Genomic DNA, 16944 nt, shown 5'->3' with positions numbered 1-16944 from the left:
CAAGGTGGTTGAGAGAAAGACTGAAATAACATTTGTATGGCTCAGAGTAAACTCTCAATCAATAGCAGGGTAACAGGGGAGAGGTAGACCAGAAAGTCAGTATAGCTCAGGGGTATTCTTGAGTCTTGTAAGCAGTGCACAGGGTCGCACATAGCCCAGGCTGCTAACATTCTCCTTGGCCAACTCTCCAGAAGGAGACTGGGCATACAATAGTAGAATTTTGTTGGGATAAAAAGAAAGATACCAGCAAGATAATAAAGGACTGAGTTAGACTGAGCAGGAGAGAGCTCTATGGCTATAAGGTATACGAATTCTTTCCTAAAATTAAGGTAATGGAATTTTATAATAGATGCATAAGAACAGCTTTCAAATTTGTGATGCTTTTAAATATACCTAAAGTTACAATACCCAATGCTGGCAAAGTGGTAATACAACTGCTATACCCGTAAGTCTTTGGTGGCAAATTGGCACTAACTTTTAGGAAAGTCATTTGGCAGTGCGAATTAGAAGTTATAAAAATGTTTATACTCTTTCACTTGGTAATTTTCCTTTTGGAAATTTATTCTAAGTAAATAATCCTAAAGAAGGAAAACAAGGAAAGGTGATTCTTTTTATTACCTATCTTTGAGGAGAAGGAAACAGAAAGCAGCTGTAGTAATTTATTTTTATTTTTATTGAGAAGTAATTGACATACAACATTGTATAAGTTTAAGGTGTGTATGTTGAGTTGATACACTTATATATTACAATATGATTACCACAGTACTATTAGCTAACACCATCATCATGTCACTTAATTATTGTTTCTTTTTTGTGATGAGAACATTTAAGATCTAGTCTGGTAGCAACATTCAAGTACATAATATGGTTTTGTTAACTGTAATCACACCGCTGTGCCTTAGATTCCCAGAACTTATGCATCTTCTAACGGCAAGTTTGTACCCTTTTGATGGACATCTCGCCAATTTCCCCCACCTCCCAGACCCAGGTAACCACCATTCTACTCTCTATTTCTATGAGTTTGGCTGTTTTAGACTCTATATATGATATCATACAGTATTTGTCTTTCTATGTCTCACTTATTTCACTTAGCCTAATGCCCTCAAAGTCCATCTATGCTGTTACAAATGCCAGAATTTCCTTTTTCTCAGCTGAATAATATTCCATTGTGTATATATACCATTTACTCGATCCATTCTTCTTTTATTCATTTGCTGATAAACACTTAGGTTGTTTCCCTATCTTAGTTATTGTGAATAATGCTGCAATAAACATGAGAATGCAGATATCTTTCTGATATCTTGTTTTCATTTCCTTTCGAAATACACCCAGAAGTGGAATTGCTGGGTCCTGTGGTAGTTTCATTTTTAATTGTTTGAGGAACCTCCATACTGTTTTCCATAGCGACCGAACCACCAACAGTATATAAGGGTTTCCTTTTTTTCTTTTTCTTTTTTAGTTTGATGTAGTCCCACTTGTTTATTTTTTACTTTTGTTGCTGGTGCTTTTGGTGTCATATACAAAAAAATCATTGCCAAAGGCAATGTCAAGGAGCTTTCCCCCTATGTTTTCTTCTAGTTTTACTGTTTCAGATCTTATGTTTAAGTCTTTAATCCATTTCGAGTTCATTTTTGTGAGTGGCATGAGATAGGGGTTTAATATCATTCTTCTGCATGTGCTTATCTAGTTTTCCCAGTATCATTTATTGAAGATACTGTCCTGTCCCCATTGAGTATTCTTGGCTCCCTTGTCAAATATTAGTTGGCCATGTATGGGTTTATTTCTGGGCTCTCTATTCTGTGTGTCTATTTTTATGCCAGAACCATATTGTTTTTATTATTATAGCTTTGTGGCATAGTTTAAAATCAGAACGTGTGATGCCTCTTCCTTGTTCTTCTTTCTCAGGATTGTCTTATTTATTCAGAGTTTTTTGTGATTTCATACAAATTTTAAGATTCTTTTTTTCTATTATGTGAAAAGTGCCATTGAATTTTGATTGGGATTGCATTGAATCCATAGATAGCTTTGGGTAGTTCTTCCTTTTCCATAATAAATAGCCTGTGTTTGCAGCTGGGTAGCTTCCTCAAGGTTGGAGGATCCAAAGGCCTCTTCTCATTTTGTTCTGCTTCTGTCTCTTTCAGTTCAAGGTGGTATCGCTTCTGCCAATATAATTCTCTTGAAAATTTTGTGGGTTTTTATGAATCTTATTAGAGTTTCCTTCATTGACAAAAACCACAAAGGGCCTTTGAGACAGACCCCTCTCTACCTTAGACTCATTGTAAGGCTGCTGAGGGCAATAACCTCAAGAGCCTAGGAGCTGTTATTTAAAGCATGACCTTAAGATCCTTAAGTGCTTTTTATCTGGATGATAGTGTCTTGAGATACCAACTTGAATTTTTCTGAAATCTTTTACAAAGTGTTTTAAAGTCACTCCTCTGGCTTCGTTCTTACCCTCTGACCACATTTTCTTGAAAATCTTTTCCCTGAGGCTCCTTTTTTACTTTAAGAACCCTCTACTATCTACAAATATTATCTCAGGCTCTTTGTATTTCCTCCAAATTCCACTTGAAAACCGAATAGTTGGTTTTTCAGTTTATCTGTTTGCACCTCTCTGCTCTCATTTTATTATAGGCAGCTAGAAAAAGCCAGGGGGCACCTTTAACCCTCTGCCTGACATTTCCTTAGCTAGATCATAGAGTTCACTGAGTGCATTTTTTACTTTCTACATTACAGCAGGTGGTGATTTTGTCAACTTTCCACCATTACAAAACACCAGTCTCCTTTCCTTCAGCTTCTTAAAATATTTCCCTCCCTTTCCCTTAAGCTCTCACTGACATAATTCTCAAGGCTCTTGTCTCTTGCCCAGTGTCCAAGCCAATACCACATGTTTTACATTTTAATTATAGCAGCCCCTCATTTCCAGGTACCAACATTTATTTTGGTTACTATTGCTATGTGGAAAATTGCCTCAAAACTTAGTGGCTTAAATAAACAATTTTATTTTGGTTATAATTTTGTGCATCATAAATTTGAAAAGGGCTCAGCTGAACAGTTCTCACTTGAGGTTACTCATGCAGTTGCAATGAGATGTCAGCTGGGGCTGCAAAAAATAAAATAAAATAAAATAAAATCAGATGACTTGACTGGGCTAGATGTCCAAGATGGCTCCTTTGCACTGCGAGAAGTTGACACTGGCTGTCAGCTGTGAGCTCAGCTGGGCTGTCCATCAGAGCTTCTATGGGTAGGCTCTCCAGAATGGCATTCTCAGGATATCTGTCTTCTTACACGGTGCTAGTTTCCCCCAGAGCTCACATCTCAAAAGAACCAGGCAAAAGCTGCCTGGCCTCTTCTGACCCAGTTCTGAAAGTCATACAGCATCACTCCTGCTGCATTTGATTGGCTACAAGATCAGTAAGTCACTGCAGATACTAAGGGAGGAGACGTAGATACTACTTCTCTAAGAGAGAGTGACAAAGAATGTGCAGGTATGTTTTCAAACTTGACACAACATATTCACTTCTCTAAGATGAAGTACAAAAAGCAGGATATAGAATTGCATGGACACTGTCACTGAAGTGATACACACACATACACACAAAAATGGATGTGTGGAAAACACTGGAAAGAAATGCAGAAATTATTGTAATTATTTTGTTATTATCGGTCTCCATTTATTTTATAACAGGAAAGAAAAAGGGATGTTTTTGCTGTCTAACCTTTTATTTTTCTTATAGTTCACACTTAGAGTCACCATGAAAACCACTTGAGACTTGGTTTTGGGGTGAGTTGGGGCATTCATAATATGACTGAGTAGTTTTGGAATGACCATCCAGGTACAGGCCTTAGAAGCTTTATAGGCTGTGTGAACTTAGTTGAGTTACTAAACCATTCTGGGCCTCAGTTTCTTGTCTATAAAAATGGAAATGACAATATAACAAATGCCCTCATGGTAAGAGGGGTCTGTACCTGGTCAAGCCCAGGTCAGACTCCTTTGCAGGATGCTTGGATTCTTGGAGAGAGACTGACTAAACCTGGTGCTCTTTCCCCTTTACCAAGCCATCAGTGTCCCATAGTAGGTCCTCAAGCTGGGTGAGAAAATCATTTCTTCCTTATTGTAGAGTTTGGCTGAATCAGTTTGGCCTAAACTCTAGAATGTGGGGACATTTGGGATCTTTCCCTTGGCAGCTGAGGGAAGCTGGTCCTAGCTCTAAAGTAGCCAAAAGGGTGCATGTCAAGGAAGCTGAGTTGTTAAGGATGCCTGGCCCATCAGAGCTATGAGCTTTTTTCCTACATTTTACTTTGCTGTCATTGCCCCACACCTATGCTAGGTCTCATTAAGAGTGACAGCCTGGTCTCTGATCTGCTGTGGGAACCAAGTGGAAAGGCCTGCCTCCATTTGGGATTCAGTGGAGATAAAGAGCAGAGCCCTCTCTTCATTGAGGTCAGATTGGCAGTAGCAGTGAAGCCACCAGCAAAGAGTCACTGGGGCCAGGGGCACTGTATGGTGACATGTTGAACAGGACTGAGTGACAGAACTCAAAGGCCTATGCCTGAGCCAGTGGGAGAAGGCACCCAGAGGACTGAAATAGCTGGAAAATGCTATGGTGAAATAGGAGAGTATTTTCTGCTAACTAAGTAGGCAGGGCCATGACTACAGTCCTTTGGGTTATCCGCCCAACACCTTCCTTTCATGGAACTCGCCTATGTCCATACTCATTGGCCATAGTCACTATATTTAACCACTACTGTATTGACAAGGACCAATCCCAGAGGATGTAGCTGGCCTTGGTGCTGAAGCTCCCAATCATTTGTGGAAGAAAGTAAATTCTATTGCTGATGACATAGTAAAGCTCCAAAACTCCTTTATAAAGAAGAGCAAGGATAATTGAGTTTATTTCCCCAATAAAATATAGATTTCTTCCTGTTGAGACCAGTAAAACACTCACTACCAATCTTTCTGAATTCTAGATTTTGATACTGGAGTTCTTTTAAGAAAACAGAGGGTGTCTGATTTTCTGGATGCCCCACTGTGCCAGGAATTAACCCGTTAGTTGCTGGATACTGGGAAAGTCCATGAGGCCTCAGAGGAAGGGTCGGGGTAGCTGGTAATGAGGAGGAAAACAGAGAGCTTGGGTTAATGTTTATTTACCAAGGAACATGAAAATACTCCAGTGTTTTAACAACTGGAGCAGCTGGGTACTGATGCACACCAGTTCTGCCTAGACACACCATACCTACACACAGCAGAGATGTCCTCACCCCGATGTGATTTCTTGAGGGTTCAGATAGCAAACCGAGGCTCTGGGTCCCCTGAACTTTAGTTGGGAGCTGGAAAGGATGACAACCCTGCTTCAGTTCAGGACACCTACCATGCTCAGGCAGGCCTTTCCACATATCCTCCTGCATAGGTAAGGAAGCTTCATGGGATTGCCCCTTTCCCCTGAGTCTTCAAAGTGAGGCAGGTCCACATGCCCCAATTACCATTTTAGGGCTGTGCTCTGCCTTGCCTAAAAATAAAAGGTTGACTTATTTCTAACTTTAGCTCTTCTCCTTCTGGGCCTGCATGAATGCTAGTTGATTCGTAGCTGGCAAAATGAAACTATTTTCATGACCACAAAAACCCATCTAAGGTCCTCACCAACTCAACCCTCACCCTCCCACTCCAAATCAATGAGGCTGACTCAGTTTCCTGCTGATTCACAGCAGTCCCAGCTTTATCAGTCAGCTGGTTCCATAGGTTAAAAGTGGCTCAGGCAGAACCCAAGGTCCCTGAGAACTGGAGCATTGCATACGGCACTGTGAGAGGCTCAGTGTGGATCCTTAGACCCCTTACATTGTCCTCATGGCCTGGATCCTCTTGATGGGCTGAATATCTTCAGTTCATACTCTGATATGGAAGACTGAACAACAGTGGGAAGTTCAAGGACAGGTGGAAGCACAGGGCTGAGATTGCTGCTGAGCCAAATGCCTCCGATTCCTAGCTTGTTATTTGAAATCAAACACTTTGGGATATTCCGGCAACTTGATGGTCAGTTGTAGAGAAAATCTGCATTCTCAACTATACTCCAATTAGTTATGAAAGAAAGTAAAGCCTAGTACTGGTGACCTGGAAAGGCTCTAAAGCCCTTTTTTAAAGGAGAGAAAGGATAATTAGGTTGTCCATGATTTCCCCAATAAACCACGTTTTCTTCCTGCTGAGACCTATAGAAGTCTCAACACTAATCTTTTTTAATTCTGAGTTTTGATACTCTGGTTCTTTCAAGAGAGCAGAAGGAATCAGATTTTCTTAAAGGAATATATTCATGGCTTAAGATCAACCTTTTAATATCCACTCTAGTGAACCTCCTTGCACAATTAACAACACTCACTCTGCTAACAAAAAAGTTTATAATCTTCTAATAAAAACAGCCAGTTCTGAGACAATGGGACAAACTACTTTATTTTCTCATAATTCTTAATTTTAATAAAATCTGTAAGCTCTGGGAGTAAGGCTTACAAGTGACAAGTAAATGTTTCCTCTTGGGGGAACAACCAAGAAATTTCAGAAAGAATCTGTTTGTGAGATATGACTTCAAATAACCACTGAACTCCTGTATTTACCCCTTAAAGATAAAGTTTTTGACATCCTCAAACAGCTATTAAATTGTGATGGCTAATTTTACGTTTCAACTTGACTGAGCCACAGTACCCACGTATGTAGTCAAACATTATTCTGGATGTTTCTGTGTTTTTGGAGGAGATTAACATTTAAACCAGTGGACCATGAGTAAAGCAGATTGCCCTCTATAAAGCAGGTGGGCCACATCCAACCAGTTGAAGGTCTGAAGAGAACAAGCGACTGACCTCCCCGAGCAAGAGAGAATTCAGCAGCAGACAGCCTTTCAACCTGAACTGTTGTATCAGCTCTTCCCTGGTCTACAGCCCACCCTGCACATGTTGGACTTTTCACTTCCATAACTGCGTGAGCCAAGTCTTTAAAGTAAAGCTCCTTCTATGTATATATGCACCCCATTGGTTCTGTGTCTCTGGAGAACCTCGACTAATAAAAAAATGTTCCCCTATTTCCCTATCTTGATTCTCTCTTTCTATTCTCTTCTCAACCTTGGCTGAACAGTGGAATCACCAAGGGAGCTTTAGAAAACACAGATGCCTGGGCCCCCACCTCCAGAGCCTAATTTGATTAGTCTGGGCTGTGGCCTGAGCATCAAGATTATAGAAGCTTCCCAGATGATTCTAAAATATAATCACTGTTGAGGAACATTGTCTTACTTGGTCAAAAATTCTAAGTAAGAAGTGGGCTAAATCGCTTTAACTATTCTACTTCCTGATCAGCTGATTGGTTCTCTCTCCTTCAAATCTTATCTTTACAAGACTCTGGGGCAGGGGGACAATGTTCTGGGATGTATTTTTTCTCACCAACCTACTGTGAGAGCCCTTTGTCTCCAACTATGAACCATGCCACTTTGTATTTACACACAAATCCTATTTAGAAGAAAAACATGCTTTCCAATTTCATTTCAAAGTTTTACATTAATTCTTCGGTGCTGGCAGGTGCTAGTTAATTTGCATCCATTTGACTCACAAGGAAACTGGGACAAAAAAAAGGCAATTTCTTTGCACAGAATTCTTCCGAGCAGCCATAACTGTCCAATGAAGGAATAAATTGCCTTTTGAGAATTTCCTCCCATAGCGGTGCTTATGAAGTCAAGGAACCATGTCTACGGCTATATTTGCACATGAGCAAAATGACACGTACACAAGGTTATCCATTAAAGCCTGCTTTGGGGAAGTAAAAGACTGGAAACAACCTAAGTGTCTACCATGAGGGACTAGTTAAAAAATTATAGTACATTCTAAAATGACATGCTCTGGAGTCATAAAGAGGAACGAGGCGGCTCTCCCACATGGAGCCGGCCTGGGCCGGCTGTGAGGGCAGGTTGGTAACATCTCCTCCTAACTCCACGGGGGTCAGAGACCCCACGCAGCTGGCAACGGCCATGGTGGCAGTTACACTGCGAAAATCGTAAATGCTACTGATCAAGGCACTTCCTAACCTACGAGAGCTGGTCATTAAACATTTACTATCTCACCACTGAAAGGATCCCCAAGACCCATTGTCAAGTGAACAGAGCAAGACACAGCACAACAGACACAGCATGGGAGCAGCTGTGCAACAATAGGGGGAATTATGGACGTTCAGATGGAAAGCAGACTCATGTTTCCCAAGGAGTGGGGGAGGGGGGTGGGGAATGATTATTACTTAATGGGTGATTTAGTTTTTTGTCTTTTTTTCTAGGTGGGTGAAAAATTTTTGTGCTAGAGAGAAGTGCTGGTTGCACAATATTGTGAATACACTAGATGCCACTGAATTGTACACTTTCGAATGGCAATATCTGAATTTCACTTCACGTTTTGCAAAACCAAGACCAAAAATCTCTGGGAGGCTATACAAAGAGACTGGTAAACTAATTGTCTTTGGGAAAGGGGACTGGGTACCTGAGAGACAGGGTGCAAGGGTGACTTTTCGTCATATGCCTTTTTGTACTTCAAAATTTGAACCATATGGACAAGAGAGGGTATGAAGGTCTCACAGACATGTGTCCCCTCTGCAAAGCCCAAGATAAATAGGTAAAGAATGACTTAGTGGCAGATCACAATTAACTTAGAATCTACAAGCTAAGGCTCTAGCTCAGTTCTCCAAACACTAGCTTTTCAGAGATGCCCATGGGTTGGGCTAAATTCACCACATGCCATCAGGTGGGGGTATCTTTTTCAGAGGACAGCTGGGCATCTGGTTGTACTCTGCCCTGTGGATGGAAGTGGAAGAATGCCCAGTGGTGGATGGGTGAGGTAGATCTGGGGAATGGCCACAGGTCCTTGGGTTAGGCATGTGACCTCTCTGAGCCTCAGTTTTCTCCTCTGAAAAGTGGGGGTGATCAAACCTACCTGTCGAAGTTAGGGCAATGGTATAGAGAATTAAGATATCGTAAGGATGTGCCCAGGATGCTGCAGGCACTCAGCAATGCTAATATCCTGCCCCAGGAAGGGGACAGTGCTGCAGGCCTCTGCCTGCCCAGGAGACTCTGCCCGGTGACTTAGGAAGATTTGCTCAGCTTCTCTGTTCACCTAGTCCAGCGATTAGCACGAACTTTCTTCAGTGTCCTTGTGAGCCCCCTCATTTCTTCTGTTTTTACCAACTGAGACTGTCACTGAAGTGGATGGTGAGTACCTAAGTAAAAGAACCAGGCTCCTAAGGGTAACCAGAGGTGGGATTTATTGAGTGCTTACCTTGGGCTTTCTGTTTGCAATGTATTATTTCCAACTCTTACAGTAGTCCTGGAAGCCATACATTTCAATCCTCATTTTACAGGGCACGGAGATTTTGAGTAGCCTGCTCACAGCCACACAGAACTACTAAGGGTCAAAGCAGAAATTGGAACCCAAGACTGCCTGACTTTCTACCCATCGGTTTCCATCCTGGAACCTAACTTGCAAATTCCCAAGGTCAAGAGTACTGCTCCGTGTGGGCTTAGAGCAATCATAGAACCTAGATGAAGGTTGGAAGAGCCCCACAGAGTATGGAGGCTAACCCCCAGCTGAAAGGGAACCCTCACATCAACATCCCTGATTCTTTGACTGGGGGCGGAGGGGGGCTCCCACCTCACGGGACAGCCCATTCCATTCTTAGACCGCTCTGATGACTAGGAGGCGTCACAATGTGCTATTTGCAGTGAGATCACCCTGCTATTTTCACTCCAACTTCATACACCCTGATGAGGCCATCGCTAAGACGTGCTCAGCTGAAAGCCTGAACCCCACTACCTCCCGGACTTGCAATACGGCCCCTAACACCATTGCCAAATAACGTTTCTCCAGAACATCAGCAACGCAGACACCGTGGTGAAAGGGATGTTGATTGCTGCTCTACCGAGTCTGGGACAGGTGATTATCTCTTCCTGAGAACAGGTTATTCCGGATGGGAGGTATTGTTCCTCGGGACAGAGGCATCGCATATATTGCAGGAGTTTAAAATAACCAGCGTCGTGCGTACGCAGCGCAATTCCTTGGTTAATGAAAATGCTGCGAAAAGCAACGAAAGCTGATTTTTGTGCGTTTCCTTCTGCTTTTCAGCTTCTCTGGCAGTTTTCTGTTCAGTTGAAGGACAGTCAGTTCTAAATGATCCAAAATGAGCTAATGTCGCTCGCTTCCTGCAATGCAAGCCTACTGTAAGATCCAACAACTAATAACGGAGATTAAAAATGGATACAGATTTCCAAGGGGGTATTCAAGGTCTTCCGAGCGTGTGAGCCGTGCTCATCTGCTTCTCCACGGGGGAAATGAAATATGTTTAGGTGATTGTGCGAACTGCGGGAGACTGAAAGATGCCAGGGTCAGAAGAGCAATGCGACTCCTCTGGGAGCTCAGGTGGCAAATAGGATCGAGGATCTTAACTTTAATGAAGACAACAAAAATCACATAATTAACACACACTGTTAACACCTCATTAGTCTCCCGGGGCTTCAGTTATGCTAAAAATAATCAACACATTTTGCTTAAATAAGCAAATAAGTTACTCTTACAGGTGGTTGTGAAGGCTGCTTTGGTCAAAGCAAAATGAGGCCATCTCTCGGCATTTCTTCAAATTTTTTAAAGCAGGCAGATCTTCATTCTGAGGGCAGGATTATTAAAGACATGTGTGGGACGATGGAGTGGAAATGAGTGTATTACTGAGAGGAAAGAGTGTATTACTGAGAGACTGTCTGACTCTGAGTCTGACTCCAAGATCTTACCCAACCCTGTTTCACAACCCAGGTCCCCTAAGTCAGATTGTCTCCTAAATCAGTCTGCTAGGGGGACATTGGTGATGGCTACAAGTCAAGCTGTGAAACAAGGCACGTTTTGTTTGGTGCCTTTTCTTCTCTTCTGTTCCCTTCTTCATGGCATTCTAAGCACTAAAACTTCTCTGTTTATACGTTTCTTTCCACCTAATCTTGGTTTGGCCAGTGACTGTTTTGATCAATGGAATTTGAAGGAAGTGATGTTTTGGGATTTCTGAGCCCAGGGAAGCATTTGCCGTGCCTTGAGCCACCAGGTAAGATGTCCGAGTGCCCCTGTTGTAGAACAAGGCCACATGGAGAGATCTTGGAGGATGAGTGGTCCCATGGAGAGTGGTCAGGTGGGGGGACACCTGAGGCCCATGTGTCCAGCCCAGAGGCAGCTATCCCCATGGGGTTAAACAATAAAATCCAGTGCTTAGGGACTGGGTTGGGGCCGGTCGGGAAAAGGGATGAGAGTCATTGCGTAATTATGCTGCACTGGACGTCTCCCAGCTCTGGAGAGTCAAGGATAGCTCTCTAAGGAGATTTTTCCTCCAAGATATACTCAACTCGAAAGCTTTCTGTTCCTGTCAAAAGTCAGGGCAGGCAACAAAACTGTTTCCACCCCCACAATGAAGAGTGAGCTTGCTCAGAACAGAGATAGGCAGGAAACAGCCACACAGCTCTGATGGAGATAAAGCAAAACAAAGCATCTAAGAGCACATTGAGGGAACAATTACACAGACCTGTGTGGTAGTAGCCTTGGCACTAGCAGAGCTAAAGTTATGGAAGTCTGTGGACAAGACTGCACTTTGATTGAGCTTAGAAAGCTTAGCTTGAATAAATAAATGGTTGGATCATGGGTGGGTAGATGGATGGAAGAATGGATGAATGGAAGGATAGATGGATGGATGGATGGATGGATGGATGGATGGATGGATGGATGGGTAGATGTCTATATTGGGCAGAGAGAATACAATTTGCCCACCAGCTCTGCTAGAGGGAAACAACCTTTTATCATTGTCGTACCCAAAGGTCTGTGAATGGTGCAGACTTAGGATTATGAGGGATGAAGATCTGGGAGAAACATTTTCCTTAGCCGCACCTGGTTAAGGTTTACATCCCTCCCTTCACGTAAGGAACATACAAGGCATTGTTATTATTGTTTCTAGCTTGGGGACTCTTTTTTCATGCTTAAGTTAACTGTCAGCAGTTAATTCCACGAGTGAGATTAGTCCTTCTCATCTAATCTTCTTGCTGTCTTTGTAAAATCCCAAATTAAAGAACCTCCTTAGTTCCTTAAAGAACTACAGATAAATATCTGAACTAGTGTGGCAGACCTTGCTAGCTGCCTACCTAATGACATTCTCTCTTCCCCCTTAACAAGGAAAATGCACAATTTGTGAGGGTGGCCATATGTTCAGCTAGGAACTCTTGCTCTGCCAGATTCCCATGGGCCTAGGGATGCCCGGTGATACATTTCTGGCCATGAGACATAAATTAAAGTCATCTGGGAAATAGGGTGCTTTTTCTTCTTTCTTTCTTCCCCCCTTTCTTCTTCCTGCCTGAAATGAGATGCCAGGCCTGGAGCTGTTGAAGCCAACCTACAGCCATGAGGCAACGTGCACGAGGTCAGAAGTCTACACGCTGGTGATAATGAAAGATGGGAAGGCCCTGGGCACTGATGGTATAATGGAGCCTCCCCATCAGCTGTAGACTTGATTTTCTCCATGTTTGCACCATGTGACAAACATCTACCTGTTTAAGCAACTTTTTATCATATTTTCTGTTATTTGCAGTCAAGAGTATTCCTGGCAGTTACTCTTGGGCTGATCCAATTGAACACTGCAGCCTGGGTTCTAGAGAAAGAAAAAAGCATTCTTGATTGAAAATTGCCTGAATAAAGGCCAGTTCCTCACAGGGGATGGTACACTTTTATTAGTCTGGGCTATAAATAAAAGAAACCCCTGGCTTGCACTAATTTATAGAACAGATCACACAGTGGGAAGTCCAGAGGTAAAGATGTAGTCACAGGACCATCACAGCCTCAGGGGCCCAGACTATCACATCTCTCTGCTTGGCCATTCTTGGGGAACCCCATGTGATAATTGAATTAGGGTTGTCAGCGACTTTCCCTGGTGACCCTCTGAATCCTGTTGGGTAGACTTAGATACCTGAGCAAACTGTATACATGATAGAAGGAAAAGCAAGGGTTGATAGATCATTGTAGGAAGCCAAAGTGCCCATGACACATATAGTATGTAAGGACTTTACAAAACATGGAAGCCAACATACAAAACAATGATGACAATTTTACCAGCCGAGCCCCAACATTGGTTTGAACACTTTCTGGCAACTAATTGAAAAAAGTGACTTGTTTTCTTGTCCATTCTGGCTTCCGTCTGAATAGTCTGATTCATTCATTTGACTGGTCTATTTGACTGGTCTCATAACAGGAAGCAATTAGAGTGTCCCAAGGGACCAAGTAGCCCACTTATAAAAATGGAATATTTGAAAAAACCAACAATCCCTCCCTTCTCTTCCTCCCAAAACCACATTCACTGTACAAAAGGGTGGTACTGAAGTAAAGCCAGGCTCTGTTTAAATGGGGGGAAATTCCAAAGCCTGGTCAATAACAAGACAAAGTCATGGATACTTACTAGAAATAGTCTGCTTTCCGTGGGGAGCTAATGTTCTTAGGACTTTTAAGAACCGGTGCCTCAGTGGGAGTAGATGTGAAAGCTGAGCGGCAGGCTCATGTGATGTGTAGCAGCTTCACGGGTTCATCTCTCCCCAGAACACTAATCAGCTTGCGCAGAATCCACTGTGGCACTCAGTGTCGCATACCCAGGGGGGACCAATTCGCAGTGCTTGGAAGCACCTGCCAGATGTACAGAACTCGTCCAAAACAGAGCGGCACCCGCGTTCCCCTTTGGGAGCCATGCTGTCCGGGTCTCCTTTGTGGCTCTGGTGGGGCAGGCCTGCGACAGCGCTGCATTCCGACCTCATCACACAGCAGTCGCTCAGATGTGGGAGCTGCACCCAAAAGGGTCCCATGAGACTCAACCTGAGACTTCTGTTGCAGTTATTAGGGGTTGTAAAGCTACTGGACTATGAAATCCTGGATTTTTTGGTTATATAACTGATAAAACCCCCTTTTTGCTGAAATTGGCAAGAACTGCATTTCTGTCCCTTGCAACTTAAAGAGATCTAGCTAATGCAGAAACAAAACATACCGGTATCTTGACTCCTAAAGAGAAATAGTCAACCATGATGATGTAAATTCATTTTATATTCACAACAATCTTCCCATCCCCACCCTAAGATCTTTGTGTGTTCCCCAGCTCTAGAAAATGAAATAACCTCACAAGCAAGCAATGAAAGGAGAAAATGCGGTGATTACTATATGCCAAGCACTCTGCTGGTTACTTTCACTTATACTTCTTATTTAATCCTTACATAATTACTGTCCGGTTTTCACACGGGAGGACCAAGGACCCTGAGGCGTGGAGTGGATGACTGGTGTGAGGGGTGTGTGAGTTAGTTAGCCCAAGGTCAGGAGCAGCACTCTCCCCACTCTTGAGGTCTCCCTCAGCCATCAGCTGCCCAGCAGTTGTCTCAGGGCTTGTTTAGAACCTCAGCAAGACAACCATCCCAGCAATGAATAAGAAAGCATTCTCTGTTTATTCTAGAATGCTTGCCCCTTCGAGGTCTGATCTTAATCTCTGCAAAACTGAATTTTAAGGACCAACAACATATAATACAAAATTCCATTTAGATGACCTTGTCTGGAAAGAATTTGAACTTGAGGTTATCCTCACACCAGTGAGGTCAGCCCAACAGCTGCCAGCCAGCCTTGTTATTTTGCTAATGTTTGCAAATGTCTCAGCCTTTCAAATTTATTGAAGTACAGTTTATAAGCAATAAAATGCATGATCTTTGACAAAAGTAAATCCTCATGTCAGCGTTCCATATTCAACGTATAAAACACTTCCATCACCCTGCAAAGATTTCTTATGTCCTCTTGGAGGTAATTCTAGACCCACCCCCAATCAATGCCCTTCGCGCCATCCTAGGAAGCCATTGTTCTGATTTCTATGACAATAGATTAGCTCACCTGTTCTAGAACTTCATATGAATAGAGTCATGTCGTATGTACTATTTTGTGTCTGGCTTCTTTCACTCAGGGTAATGTTGCTGAGATCAGTCCATGTTGTTGTATGTACCAGTAGTTGATTCTTTTTTACCTCTGAATAGTGTTCAGTTGTGAGACTATAACACAAGTAATCTATTCACCTGGCGATGGCATTTGTGATGTTTCCAGTGGAACTGCTATGAATAGAGCTTGTGTGTATATTCTTGTATAAGTCTTGTGTAGACATACATTTTCATTTCTCTTAAGTAAATCCCTGGGAATGAAATTATTGGATCACATGCTAAGTGTATACTTTACCCTATAAGAAACTTCTGAACAGTTCTCCAAAGTGGTTGTCCCATTCTACACCCTCACAGTAACATATGAGACCAACTACTTACTGCATGTCCTCACCAATACTTACATTGTCAACCTTTTTATTTTTAGCCAAGTGTATTGATGTAGAGTGATGTTCAATTGTGGTTTTGTTTTCCACTATTCTGATGACCAATGAAGATGCTTATGGGCCATTTGTATAGCTTCCTTTGTGAAGCATTGATTAAATTCTTTGATCCATTTCAAAAAATTGCATTACCTTATTGTGTTGAAAGAGTTCTTTATATATTCTGGGTGCAGGCCCTTTGACAGATATGTGTATTAAGAATATTTTCTCCCAGTTCATGGTTTGCATTTTCAGTTTTGTAAAGTTGTCATTTAAAGAGCAGACATTTTACTTGTAATGGAATCCAATTTGTCCATTTTTCTCTTATAATTTATGCTTTTTTGTGTTCAATTAAGCAATCTTTGCCTACTTGGAGGTCACAAAGATTTTATCCCTGATACTTGACTACTGAAGTTTTACAATAAAATTTGAAGTCAGGTAGTATAAGTCCTCTAACTTACCCACCCCAAATTATTTTAGCAATTGTATAAAAAGTCTGCTGGTATTATGACTAGATTTGCATTAAATTTCAGATAATTCACATCCTAACAATATTGACTTTTATAATCAATGAATATGAAATACCTCTCTATTTATTTAGCTCTACTTAAATATCTCCCAGAAACATTTTGTAATTTTGTACATTTTATGATTTTTAAGTGTAGAGGTCTTAAAAAATCTTTTCCTAAACTTATTTCTAAATATTTTATTCTCTTTGGTGCTATTATAAATGGTACTTATTTCAATTGCTTGTTGCTAGTATAAAAATATAACTGATATTTATTTAATGACTTTGTACTTTGTTAAATTCCCTTATTATTTATAGTTGTGTGTTTTTTAAAAATAATTCTTAAAATTTTCTATGTGGACAACATGGTATTTGTATTATGTTTACTTTCTTCCCACTCAGTATTCATGCATTTTATTATTTTTTATTCTTGTCTTATGCACTGGCCAGGACTTCCAGTTACAACTTTGAATGGGGGTAGGAAGAACAGATATCCTTGCTTTGTGTCCAATCTTAAGTAGAAAACAGTCAATTATTTCTCCATTAAGTGTGCTGTTATCTGTAGGTTTTTCATAGCTGCCTTTAATAAAATTAAGAAAGCTTTCCTCTATTCCTAGTTTGCTAAAAGTTTTTATCATGAATGAGGTTTGAATTATATCAAACACTTTTTCTTCAACTATCAAGACAAATATGTGATTTTTCTTCTTAATTCTGTTAATGTGATGAATTGTATAAATGGATTTTCAAATGTTAAACCAATCTTGCATTTTTGAGATAAACTCTACTTGGTCATGATATATTTTCCATATTATATATTTTCTGGATTTGTTTTGCTAGTATTTGTTGAGAAATTTTCTCTGTGTTTATGAGAGACTTGGTCTGTCAGTATTTCAGTTTCAGGGTTACACCAGCCTCAAAATGAGTTGAGAGGAATTTTCTCCTCTATTTTCTAAAAGAGTTTGTAGAAAGTTGATATTACTTCTTTCTTAAATATCTGATAACTGTTTGGTAAAAGTCACCAAGTGAACCCATCTGGGCCTAC

Source organism: Miniopterus natalensis, chromosome 1, assembly GCF_054644295.1.
Source record: "Miniopterus natalensis isolate mMinNat1 chromosome 1, mMinNat1.hap1, whole genome shotgun sequence".
Lineage (NCBI taxonomy): Eukaryota > Metazoa > Chordata > Mammalia > Chiroptera > Miniopteridae > Miniopterus > Miniopterus natalensis.
This window is presented reverse-complemented; position numbering follows the sequence as displayed.